Here is a 13,708-nt window from a genome sequence, read left to right as displayed (position 1 = left end):
ACCCTGTCCCTTTTTGAAAGTGTTTGTTTTTGATTACCTCCTCCCCCATCTGCCCTCCCTTCTATCATCCCCCCCTTTTTTATCTTCTTCCTCCTCCTTTCCTGTGGGGAAATATACCCAATTGAGTGTGTATGGTATTCCCTCCTCAGGTCAAAATCTGATGAGAGCAAGATACACTCATTCCCCCTCACCTGCCTTCTCTTCTCTTCCTACAGAACTGCTTTTTCTTGCCACTTTTATGAGAGATAATTTACCCCATTCTATCTCTCCCTATCTCCCTCTCTCAATATATTCCTCTCTCATCCCTTAATTTGATTTTATTTCTTTTAGATATCTTCCCTTCATCTTCAACTCACCCTGTACCCTCTCTCTCTCTCTCTCTCTCTCTCTCTCTCTCTATATATATATATATATATATATATATATATATATACACATATATACACATACATACATATATATACATATATACATACATACACACACACACACACACACATATATATATATATATATATATATATATATATATATATATATATATATACATACACAGACACATATATATATGCCTATTCCCTTCAGCTACCCTAATACTGAGGTCTCATGAATCATACACATCATCTTTCCATGTAGGAATGTAAACAAAACAGTTCAACTTTAGTAAGTCGCTTGCGATTTCTTTTTCTTGTTCTTTTTCTTGATTCTCTTGATTCTTGTGTTTGAAAGTCAAATTTTCTGTTCAGCTCTGGTCTTTTCACTGAGAAAGCTTGAAAGTCCTCTATTTCATTGAAAATCCATATTTTGCCTTGGAGCATGATACTCAGTTTTGCTGGGTAGGTGATTCTTGGTTTTAATCCTACTTCCATTGACCTCCGGAATATCGTATTCCAAGCCCTTCAATCTCTTAATGTAGAAGCTGCTAGATCTTAGGTTATTCTGATTGTGTTTCCCCAATACTCAAATTGTTTCTTTCTGGCTGCTTGCAGTATTTTCTCCTTGATCTGGGAGCTCTGGAATTTGGCAACAATATTCCTAGGAGATTTCTTTTTGGGATCTATTTGAGGAGGTGATTGGTGGATTCTTTCAATTTCTACTTTGCCCTGTGGCTCTAGAATATCAGGGCAGTTCTCCTTGATAATTTCTTGAAAGATGATATCTAGGCTCTTTTTTTGATCATGGCTTTCAGGTAGTCCAATAATTTTTAAATTATCTCTCCTGGATCTATTTTCCAGGTCAGTGGTTTTTCTAATGAGATATTTGACATTGTCTTCCATTTTTTCATTCCTTTGGTTCTGTTTTATAATATCTTGATTTTCTCATAAAGTCACTAGGTTCCACTTGCTCCAATCTAATTTTTAAGGTAGTATTTTCTTCAGTGGTCTTTTGGACCTCCTTTTCCATTTGGCTAATTCTGCCTTTCAAGGCATTCTTCTCCTCATTGGCTTTTTGGAGCTCTTTTGCCATTTGAGTTTTTTAAGGTGTTGTTTTCTTCAATGTATTTTTCAGTATTTTTTTGGGTCTCCTTTAGCAAGTCATTGACTTGTTTTTCATGGTTTTCTCACATCCTTCTCATTTCTCTTCCCAATTTTTCTTCTACTTCTCTAACTTGCTTTTCCAAATCCTTTTTGAGCTCTTCCATGGCCTGAGACCAGTTCATGTTTTTCTTGAAGGCTTTTGTTGTAGGCTCTTTGACTTTGTTGACTTCTTCTGGCTGTATGTTTTGGTCTTCTTTGTCACCAAAGAAAAATTCCAAAGTCTGATACTGAATCTGGGTGCGTTTTCACTGCCTGGCCATGTTCCCAGCCAACTTACTTGACCCTTGAGTTTTTCAGCGGGGTATGACTGCTTGTAGAGTAAAGAGTACTTTGTTCCAAGCTTGAGGGGATGCACTGTTGTTTTCAGAGCTATGTATTACAGCCACCTCTGCCACACCAGCACTCCTCCTTCCCCAACAACCCCCAACCTGGACTGGACCCGGATCTTCAGCAGGCTCTGCACTCCTGCTCTGATCAGCCACTTAATTCCTCCCACCAGGTGAGCCTGGGGCCAGAAGCAACTGAAGTTCTGTAGCTGCCCCACCTCCACTGCCCCCGGGGCAGTGGCTGAACTACGAACTCTATCACCCTGTGCCCAGCAGCTTTTCCCACTAACCTTCTCTGTTGTTTTTGGTGTTTGTGGGTTGAGAAGTCTGGTAACTGCCACAGCTCACTGATTCAGGGAGCTAGGGCCCGCTCCACCCGACTCCTTGTCTGGTTGGTCCGTGTGGCCCACGCTGGGCTCTGCTCCGCTCTGCTCCCAGCTCCATGCATGATAGACCTCACCCAGCAACCATCCAGGCTATCCTGGGCTGGAGCCCTGCTTCCCTCTGCTATTTTGTGGGTTCTGCAGTTCTAGAATTGGTTCAGAGCCATTTTTTATAGGTTTTTGGAGGGACTTGGCAGGGAGCTCACGCTAGTCCCTGCTTTCCAGCTGCCATCTTGGCTCCACCCCCCCATATTTGTGTCTTAAAAAGAATTTGGTAGGATTCCTTCACCTATTTTTCCTAATAGTTTATTCTTTAAATGCTTGGTAAACTTCACTTGTAAATCCATCTGGCCCTGAAGATTTTTCCTTAGGGAGTCCATTGATGGCTAGTTCAATTTATTTATCTTAAATGGGGTTAAGTATTTTATTTCTTCTTCTCTTAATCTGGGTAATTTATATTTTTGTAAATATTCATCCATTTCATTTAGATTGACAGATTTATTGGCACACAGTTGGGCAAAATAGCTCCTAATTATTGTCTTAATTTCCTCTTCATTGGTGGTGAATTCACCCTTTTCATTTTGGATACTTGTCATTTGGTTTTCTTCTTCTTTTTAATCAAGTTAACCAAAGGCTTATCTATTTTATTGCTGCTTTTTTCATAAAAACAAGTTCATAGTTTTATTGATTAGTTCAATAGTTTTCTTAATTTCAAATTTATTGATCTCTCCTTTGATTTTCAGAATTTCTAATTTGGTATTTAATTGGGGATTTTTAATTTGTTCATTTTCTAGTTTTTTTAGTTGCATGTCCAATTCTGATCTCCTCTTTCTTTATTTTATTCATGTAAGCATTGAGAGATATAAAATTTCCCCTAAGAACTATTTTGGCTATGTCCCATAAGTTTTGGTATGTTGTCCCTTATTGTCATTCTCTTGGATGAAGTTATTGATTGTTTCTATGATTTGTCGTTTGACCCACTCATTCTTTAGGATTAGATTATTTAGCTTCCAATTAATTTTTAGTATATCTTCCATGGCCCTTTATTATATGTAATTTGTATTGCATCATGATCTGGAGAAGATGCATTTAATATTTCTGCCTTTTTGCATTAGATTCTGAGGTTTTTATGCCCTAGTATATGGTCAATTTTTGTGTAGGTGCCATTTACTACTGAGAAAAAAGCATATTCCTTTGTATCGCCGTTCAATTTTCTCCAGAGGTCTACCATTCTTTCTTGTTTATTTTGTGGCTAGATTTGTGTAGTTCTGAGAGGGGGAGGTTGAAGTCCCCCACTAGTATAGTTTTGTTGTCTATTTCTTCCTGTAACTCACTTAGCTTCTCCTCTAAGAATCTGGAAGCTATACCACTTTGTGCATATATGTTTAGTACTGATATTATTTCATTATGTATGGTACAATCCATATCTTCCTTATCTCTTTTAATTAGATCTATTATTGCTTTTGCTTTGTCTGAGATCAGGATTGCTACCCCTGCTTTCTTTTTTTACTTCAGCTAAAGCATAATATATACTGCTCCAGCCTTTTACCTTTACTCTGCGTCTATCTCATTGCTTTAAATGTGTTTCTTGTAAACAACATATTGTAGGATTATGTTTTTTAATCCACTCTGCTACCTGCTTCTGTTTTATGGGAGAGTTCATCCCATTCACATTCAAAGTTATGATTACTAACTGTCTCTTTCTCTCCATCCTATTCCCCTCCCCCATTTAAACTTTTCTCTCTCCTTTCACCCTTTCCCTCCTCACCAGTGTTTTGCTTCTGACCGTCATCTCCCTTTTTCTGGCCTCCCTTCTATCAGACTCCCTCCCTTTTCTTTCCCCTTTCTCCTACTACTTCTTCCCTCCCTTCTGGCCTTCCTTCTATCCATCCCTTCCCTTTTCTATCTCTTTTATCCTCCCACTTCCCTATACAGTAAGATAGATTTCTATAACCAACTGAATGTTTATGTTATTCCCTCTTTACACCAAATCCAAAGAGAGTAAGTTTCAAACAATGCTCGCCCCACTCCTTTCTTCCCCTCTACTGTAATAGGTTTTTGCACCTCTTCATGGGATATAATTTACCCCCCTCCCCTTTTCCTCTTTTCCCAGTACAATCCTCTTTTTTACCCTTTAATTAATAATGTTTATCATCACATCAAAGTCAACTCATACCCACACACTCTGTCCATGTATACCCACTTCCAAATGCTGTAATAAAGACACAGTTCTCAAGAGTTACAAGTATCATCTTCCCATATAAAGATTTAAACAGCTTAACCTTATTGAATAACATGATTTTTTTTCTTTCCTGTTTATCTTTTTATGCTTCTCTTGAGTCTTGTATTTGAAGATCAAATTTTCTGTTCAGCTCTATTTTTTTTCATCAAGAATGATTGAAAGTCCCCTATTTCATTGAAAGTCATTCTCTCTCTCTCTCTCTCTCTCTCTCTCTTTTCTAAAAGATTATGCTCAGTTTTGCTGGGTAGTTGATTCTTGTTTGTAATCCAAGCTCCATTGCCTTCCAGAATATCATATTCCAAGCCTTCCAATCCTCTAATGTGGATGCTGTTAAGTCCCACATAATCCTAACTGTGGTTCCATGATATTTAGATTGTTTCTTTCTGGCTGCTTGCAGTATTTTCTCCTTGACCTGGTAATTCTAGAATTTGGCTACAACATTCCTTGGAGTTTTCATTTTGGGATGTCTTTCAGGAGGTGATTGGTGGATTCTTTTAATGACTTTTGACCTCTGGTTCTAGGAAATCAGGGCAATTTTCCTTGAGAATTTCTTGAAAGATGCTGTCCAGCCTCTTTTTTTGATTGGCTTTCAGATAATCCAATAATTCTTAAATTATCTCTCCTGGCTCTATTTTCTAGGTCAAATTTTTTCCAATGAGATATTTTACATTTTTTTCCTACTTTTTTCATTCTTTTGACTTTATTTGACTGATACTTGATGTCTCATAGAGTCATTAGCTTCCACATGCCAAATTCTAATCTTTGAGGAATTATTTTCTTCAGTTAGCTTTTGTACTTCCTTTTCCATTTGGCCAATTCTACTTTTTAAGGAGTTGTTTTCTTCAATTTTTGTCTTTCCTTTTCCAAGATGTTGACTCTGTCTTGCATACCTCTAATTTCTTTTCCCAATTTTTCTTCTATCTCTCTTATTTGACTTTTAAAATCCCTCTTGAGCTGTTCCAAGAAGGTTTTGGGGGCTTGAGACCAATTCATATTCCCCTTTGAGGTTTTGGATGTAGGTATATTGACAATGTTGTCTTCTTCTGAGTTTGTGTTTTGATCTTCCCTGTAACCATAGAAGCTCTCGTGGTCAATGTTTGCTTTTGCTTCTTGCTCATCTTGTTTGCCCATTTCCTGGCTGTGAAAGTTGAGCTCTCCTACTGGAGCACAGTGGACACTGACCCAAGCTTCTTGTGCTGGGGGCGAGGGGCCTGGTCACTGCCTTTGTGCACGGGGGCCTCAGGTGCTGGCAGCTGGAGGCTGTAGGATGTGGCAGTTTACCTGGTGCTGATCTGGAGTCCTAATGGTGGTGTCTGGCATGTGCTGAGGCCAGGTGGAGATTTTCTGTGTTTCCCCAGGGCTACACTGAAGCATGGGGAGGTCTGGCCACTGGAGGATACCTACTGGACTGGGGCTGCACTTTAGCACATGGAAATCCTGCCACTGAAGGATGCATACCTGCTTGCAGCTGCACCAAGGCATGGGGAGGTTTGGCAGCTGCAGGATGTCTGTCTGCCCTGGGCTGTACTAAAGCACATAGAGGTCCAGCCTCTGGAAGACACCTGCCTGTCCAAGGCTGCACTGAAGCATGTGGTGGTTCTCTGAGCTGGGGTCTGCCAGTTCCACTAGCTGTGCTAAGGTACGTGGGGGGTCTTAGTGTTGGCATTTGCCTGCTCCACCACCCTGGGGCTTAGGATCTCCCACTGGTTTGCTGAGGAGGCTTGCTGCTGGCTTTCTGGGACACTTCCTGTCCTGGAATGCACTCCCCTTTTACCTTAGTGAGATGGACCTTTTTTGCCAGTCCTCCAAGTTTCCTGGACTAAAAGACTGCTCCACTGCAGAGGGACAGAGCCAAGATGGCTGCTTGAAAACAGGAACTAGCTTAAGTTCTTCCCCAAACCCCTCCAAACACCTGTAAAAAATGACTCTAAACAAATTCTAGATCCATAAACCCACGAAATAACAGAGGGAAACAAGTCTCCAGCCTAAGACAGCCTGGATGGTCACTGGAAAAGGTCTATTGCACCATGCTGGGAGCAGAGCATAGCCCAGCATGGGCTATGCCAGGACAGACCAGGCTGGGAGTAGACTGGGTGGACCAGGCCTCAGGGCCTTGAATCACTGAGGCACTGTGGCCTGTGGCACTTACCAGACTTCTCAACCCACAAACACCAAAGATAATGGAGCAGGTCAGTGAGGAAACTGCTGGATCTGAGTGAGAGAAGTACGTGGTCCAGCCCCAGCCCCAGGGGGCAGTGGAGGTGGCAAGGTGGCAGCAGCAGGAAGCTCCGGCGGCTGCTTCCAGAGCCCCTGGCCCACATGGTAGGAGGAATCAAGCAGCTGATCAGAGCAGGAGTGGAGGAAGCATTTTGCTGGCACTGAGGCAAGGTTCTCTTGCTTTGCCCTGCTTGGATCTGGGTTGCAGTCCTCGTTGGCGGTTTCGGGAGCAGGAGGAGTGCTGGTGTGGCAGAGTTTGTGGTGGCTATAGAGAGAGAGTCCTCCTGGTGGTTACACAGTGGAAAGGAGTGCTTGCACTCACAGACCAGAGCACAGGCCAGGAGAAGAGCATCATACCACCTCAGAATAGAAGTAGCTCTGAAAACAGCAGGGCAAAACCCCTGAAGCTTGGGAGAAAGCACTCTCCACTCTGAAAGCAGTCATACCCTGACCGAAAGGTCAAAAGTCAAGTAATTGGCTGGTAAAATGAGCAAGCAGTGTAAAAGGAATCAGACTCAGACTATAGAATCTTTTTTTTGGTGACAAAGAAGATCAAAACATACAGCCAGAAGAAGTCAACAAAGTCAAAGAGCCTACATCAAAAGCCTCCAAGAAAAATATGAATTGGTCTCAGGCCATGGAAGAGCTCAAAAAGGATTTGGTAAAGCAAGTAAGAGAAGTAGAGGAAAATTTGGGAAGAGAAATGAGAGTGACGCAAGAAAGTCATGAAAAACAAGTCAATACCTTGCTAAAGGAGACCCAAAAAATACTGAAGAAAATAACACCTTAAAAAATAGACTAACCCAAATAGCAAAAGCACTCCAAAAGACAATGAGGAGAAGAATGCCTTAAAAGACAGAATTAGCCAAATGGAAAAGGAGGTCCAAAAAACCACTGAAGAAAATACCACCTTAAAAATTAGAATGGAGCAAGTGGAAGCTAGTGACTTCATGAGAAATCAAGAAATTATAAAACAGAACCAAAAGAATGAAAAAAAAAGGAAGACAAAGACTGCTCCACCCCATCTTTCTTCTGGCTCCACTGTTCCAGGATTTGTTCTGGGGTGCTATTTTATGGTTGTTCCAAGGTGAATATGAGAAAGGAACAGAGATTTATCACTGCCTACTCTACCATCTTGGCTCCTGGAAGTCCCTTATGTGAATATTTTAAATAAGTATTTGGACTCCCCAATTTTAGATCCACTGATACCAAACCATGACATACTAGCTGATGTAGGAAATCCAACCCTAGAACCATTTTATTCCTCCTGAAGTAGGGGCTTACATGAGGCATTGCGATAGCATAGTTCCTGGACTAGGTGAATATGGAAAAGCTTGATCCAGAGGGACATATTTCATATGTCAGTTTCTCTGCCAGGATTGTCCCATGGCAAATGAATGATCACTTCCCTCAGTATCATGGGTGGAAGCAAGGCTCATGCCACTGGAGCATCCTCTAGTAGTTCTTCAAGTACAAAGGGCACCTACTTCCTTGGGATTTACCAACCCCAACTACAGAGCATTCACATTACACTATGGAATTTGGCTATTCTTCAAACAGTCCTCCTACTCATAGATCTTACAGCTCTGAGTACTGACATTTACACAGGGGTAAGTCAAAATTGGCCCTTCAATCTCCTAGTTTTATATTTAATTTATGGAAGTGATAATCTACACTCTAATAAGGACATGGAAAGGCTATGAGCTGTATGACGGGAGAACTAATGACTTGGCATATTTGGAAGATCTAGCCATAGTGACTAATACCTCAGATGGCAGGGTTACATTTTTATGGGACAAAACATGCATCCTTATTAACTGGTAGCCAAAAAAGAAGAGTACTCTTCACTCAACTCCAGGTCCAATACCAAGGATGTCAGAGAAGAACACATATCTGTACTTCAGGATCCCTACAGAGTTCTACACTACAAATGTGGTTAGTGATGCGAAATATGACCTCTGATTTGGACTTCATAGACAGCTTGAAACCATTACCCTGGCAAAAACTAGATGCAGTAAATATTTTTGTTTTACCTTGCATCCTTTTTTATCTTAAGAATGGTATAGTCTCCAAGTGAACCCTCAGACTCTTGGATAGGACAATCAAAAAGAATAGTAAGAGATCGTTATAACTCTCTCAAAGAGCTCCTATATTGAGCTCCTATATCTCCCCCTTTAAATAGGATGGAGCAAATTTGCTGCCACTAATTGTGGCATTCAGTATTAGATAGGGGACTCATGGGGTGAGACTACTGGCCTCAATAGACCTGGGGTGCTTTCTTACTGTTTCCTCAGTGATACAGTGAAGAAGAGAATTACACACAGCACCCAGCCAGAGGACCTTGCCACTTATTTGAATGGCTCTCTGGAGGAGGAGTTTGGCAATGAGGGCACAATCACATCAAACACCTTGTACTAACTGTGAGTAACTTCTCATCAGTTGTCCACAAAGATTTGAACCCAGTGGAGGGCGGCCAAGGGCATTTTATCCCTATGGCCTGATTCTTTGGCCCAGGATTTTAAAGCAGCATTCAGACAATTTTATAAGCAATGGCCAATCAACAAACCAGATCAGGGTGAAGTGTCAGTTATCTATAGGCTCCAACTTAGAGCAGATCCTTTACTGGGTGTGCAGCCTGGCATTTTGTCCATGGAGCCAGGTTAGAATGTATTCAGTTGAATGGGACCAGGAGATCTGGCTCTAGAGACAAATAATCTCATTGGTATGGGACATCAAATGAAATGCTGCTACGTGCTCTTTGCCACTGCAATCCTCACTTAAGCCCAAATGAGTGAAGGTCATCACAGCACCAAAACTACAGAAGTTTGGATGAATTATACTGTTCCAGGGTTGGAGGAGACCCTTCAACCTGACTTAGTTATCCTCAGTCACATGAACTATGCTGCCATTGGCATTGATATTACTGTGTCTTTTGCATAGAGAGATTCAGCCTTTCAACCCATCAGAGCAGGCAACATTGAAAAATCTCAACTAGTGAGGCAGCATCTGGTTCAGGTAGTCTCCAGAGTGTATGGTGATGCAATGAGAATGGGGGCTGGAAGAGGCTGGGATCCAGCGAGTGACTGAGATATAGACAGATTTAGATCTAGATGACAGAGGAGGGAGAGAGAAAAAGAGAAAAAGAAGGAGGAGGAGGAGGAAGTGGGGGAAAGGGAAGGAAGGAGGAAGAGATCATTTCACTGGGGTGAGAAAGTATACAGAGTAAATATAAATTAAAGATCTTTAGTGTCATGGCGGGGGAGGGAAGGAGGCCAGCTAGGTGGCACAGTGAATACAGTGCCAGGCCTGGAGTCAGGAAGACTCATTTTCCTGAATTCAAATCTAACCTCAGACACGTATTAGCTACGTGACCCTGGGCAAGTCACTTAATCCTGTTTGCCTCAGTTTCCTCATCTGTAAAATGAGCTGGAGAAGGAAATGGCAAACCTCTCCAGTATCTCTGCCAAGAAAACCCCAAATGGGGTCACAAAGAGTTGGACACAACTCAACAACAACAACAGTGTCTTTTTTTTTTATCATTTTAATGAGCATAAACAATTTTATCCTCTTTTAATTCAAGAAGCAGGAGATAGTTTTCCTTAGAGTTGTTGTATAAGTTGTTTTGTTTGCTGTTGTTGTTTACATAGAAACAGATATTGACAATATATGTTTATGGATTTAAAATTTGTGTTGTCACATTTTATTACTGCCACCTATATATTTATTCAGAAAGCTCAAAGATGAATCATATGGGTATAATACTTGTATATTTGTATTCTTTTAAAACTTAATTGGTTAAAGGAAAAATATCCATTAGAACTGTTACTAGGAAAACAGAACAATGGTTAGTGATAGCAACTGATACAATTGGCATAAAGGTCAGCTTATCCAGCTGAGCTGCATTGTCCTTCTGTTGTGGAAGCCTGGGTGGGTTTCCTTTCAGCAGATGTAATTAGGCTGGCTGACTTTGATGACTTTAGGAAGTTTGGGACTGTTCAAAGAATAAATTCTGGGTGAGTTTCAGGGGCTTGGGATGGGCTGCACTGTCTGGGTTTCCTGAAGAAAATGCTCCTTGACATAGACATGTCCCTGTGTCTCTTCCCCTAGAGGCAGTAGCTGGCAGAGAAGGAGCCAGGCAAGAATGTGTGGCATACATGCACCAACACCCTTCCCCCGCCCCAAGTGTCTGGTGGCCTTTGGAAACACTTTTTCCCAGTCCTGATGGCCAAGGAGGAAGAGCATCTTCAAGATGGCAGAGTAAAACAACCCAGCTCTCTTACAACTCTCCAGCAAGGAGGAAAAAAAAAAACCAGACTGAGTAATGATGAAGAAATCAAAGACAAAATTACAGCAAATGCATTCTCCAGCCAAGGTCCGTACAAGGGTGCTAAGGAAAGGATCCAGCCTGAAAAGTCTGTCTCAAAGAACTCAGCTCAGGGAAACTTTTCAGCACACAGACTGGGGGAGAGTAGGCAATGACGCAGGAAAACCTCAAACATCAGCCAGATAACTGAAGGTAAGGAAATGGGAGCTTGGACACATGGAGCCTGCAGATGGGTCACTCTGATCTCAGACCAAAGGTCAGGAGCCTATGGGGCTCAAACAGGGGAGACTGAGGCACAATCATGCTATACCCTGCATCAGACCATGCAGGCAGAGCTCATTAGCCTAAGCTACCTCTGGGGTCCTTGAAGAACACAGCACTCAGGATCCAGGATCCAGAAGGAGCAGTGACAAGATTCCCAGGTCAAATAGATCAGGACCACCAAAGAAGCCACCTTTTCTTCCAGAAAAGCAGAACCTGACACAGGTTGTGACACAAAGTCCCAATTTAGGAAGTAAGGCTGAAAAATAATTAACAAAAGAAAACACCATCTACAAAAAAAGATAGTCATGGGTACTCGAGACACAAACCCAGAAAAAGAAATTGACTCCATAGGACCTCCAAGCAAAGCCTCAGAGAAAAAAATGGCTTTTCCACAAGTACTATAAGAATAAAAGATAGGAAGCAATAGTTTTAAATGATATGAATGGAGGGAGAGCTCTAGAGGAAAGAAAGATAATAAACAGTCTAGTACAAGAAATACAAAACTTGACTCAAGTATCAGACTCTCTGAAAATTAGATTGGACAAAAAGAAGTGAATGATTCCACAAGACAGCAAGAAATACTAGAACAAAACTGAATGACTGAAAAAAGAAGAAAAAGAAGAAAATGTAAGGTATCTCATAAAAAAATAATTGACCAGGAAAAGAGAAATTATTTAAAAATTATCAGACTAGCTATAAAACATGGCTTTAAAAAAAGACTAGATAGCACATTTGAAGAAATCATGAATAAAAACTGCCCAGACCTATTAGAACCAGAGGGCAAAGTGAAAATACAAAGTAGTCATCTCCTGAAGCTTCCAAGTCAAAGAAAAATCTGCTGAAAGCAGCCAGAAAAAGTTCAAGTACCAAAAAGCCACAGCCAGGATCACACAAAACCTGGCATCTACCAGTAGAGGAAAGCTTGGAATGTGCTATTTCAGAAGGAAAAATATAGAAGTTTACAACCAAAAATAACTGAGCATAAGCCTATAGAAGAAAAAAATGGACTCATATAAAACCAGAGCTGAAGAGAAATTTTGAAATGCAAACATAAGAGTCAAAAGAAACTTAAAAGTAAATGCATAAAAGTGAAGGTAACAGAACCAGAAGAATGTTGTACACAGTAACAGCAATATTGTTTGATGAATGACTGTGAATGACTTAGCTATTCTCAGCAATACCATAGTATTATTTGTCCCAAAGAACATTTGTTCCAAAGGACAAATAATGAAGCATACTACCCACCTCCAGAGAAAGAACGGATATTGTTTGAATACAAACTGAAGTATGCTATTTTTCACTTTCTTTCTTTTTCTTTTATTTGAGTCTTCTTGTACAAAATGACTATTTTGGAAATGTTTTACATGATTGCACATATATAATTTATATCAGATTGCTTACCATCTCAGGGAGGAGAGAGAGAAGGGAGGAAGAGAGAAGTAGAATTTGGAACTCAAAACTTTCTAAAAATGTTAAAAAGTTGTTTTAATATGAAATTGGGGGGAATAAAATATTTTTAAAAAAAATTTAAAAAGACATCGACACAAAAAAAGTAAATACATATGAACCATTGGGAAAAATTGGGTTGGTCAGTCAACTAGCATTTATTAAGTGCCTATTATGTACTAGGTATCTCAATAAGCACTAGGAATACAAAAAAAGTAAAAACAAAAATGAAAAACAGTCTCTGCTTGTTTGTACATAGGAACAAAAAATAGTTCCTGCTCTCAAAGAGCTCACAGTCTAATAGGAAAAACTATGCAAACAACCATGTACCAGTAAGCTACATAGAGGATAAATTGGAGGTTGTTGCTGTTGTTCATACCTCATTCTCAAAAAGGACAAATGTTATCATGGGGCGATGTCTTGGCTTGCTTGTGATTCGGATAAGAGTGGGGCAGAACTGCACAAAGTCAGCCTCACTCCTCTGGAGTTTGGAGAGGGCTCCTGAAGCACCTGGAGTACGATGGAATGGCTGCTCGGGGTGGCAGGCATAGGCAAGGTAAGCCCTGTGGGGCTGCAGCTGGCAGGGACTATACAATGTGAAGCTTTTACATTCTAAGCGTCCCCTCAGAATCCTAATGTCTTCAAAGGTCATAAAGAGAGACAATAAAACATAGGACCTGTGAGTGGTTTTATTATGTTTTGATGATCTGGAGAGAAGAAAAGGGAAGGTAAAAAAATAACATTGAAGAAAGAGGGAGAAAGGTAGAATTTCCTATCTTACACAGACATACAAACATAGAGGAAGTGGCAGGGGCAAGACACAAACCTCACTTTTATCAGAACCAGACGATAGAGGATTGAACACCAAGAGTTTGGTGTAGAGGTAAATTAAACTCAATAGGGAAAGTGGCAGAAACAGAAAGAAGGAAAGAAGGATAGATTCAAAGTGTGATTAATCATAAGCAAAA

This window comes from Trichosurus vulpecula (genome assembly GCF_011100635.1).
Source record: "Trichosurus vulpecula isolate mTriVul1 chromosome X unlocalized genomic scaffold, mTriVul1.pri SUPER_X_unloc_2, whole genome shotgun sequence".
Taxonomy (NCBI): Eukaryota; Metazoa; Chordata; class Mammalia; order Diprotodontia; family Phalangeridae; genus Trichosurus; species Trichosurus vulpecula.
Note: the sequence above shows the minus strand (reverse complement) of the source record.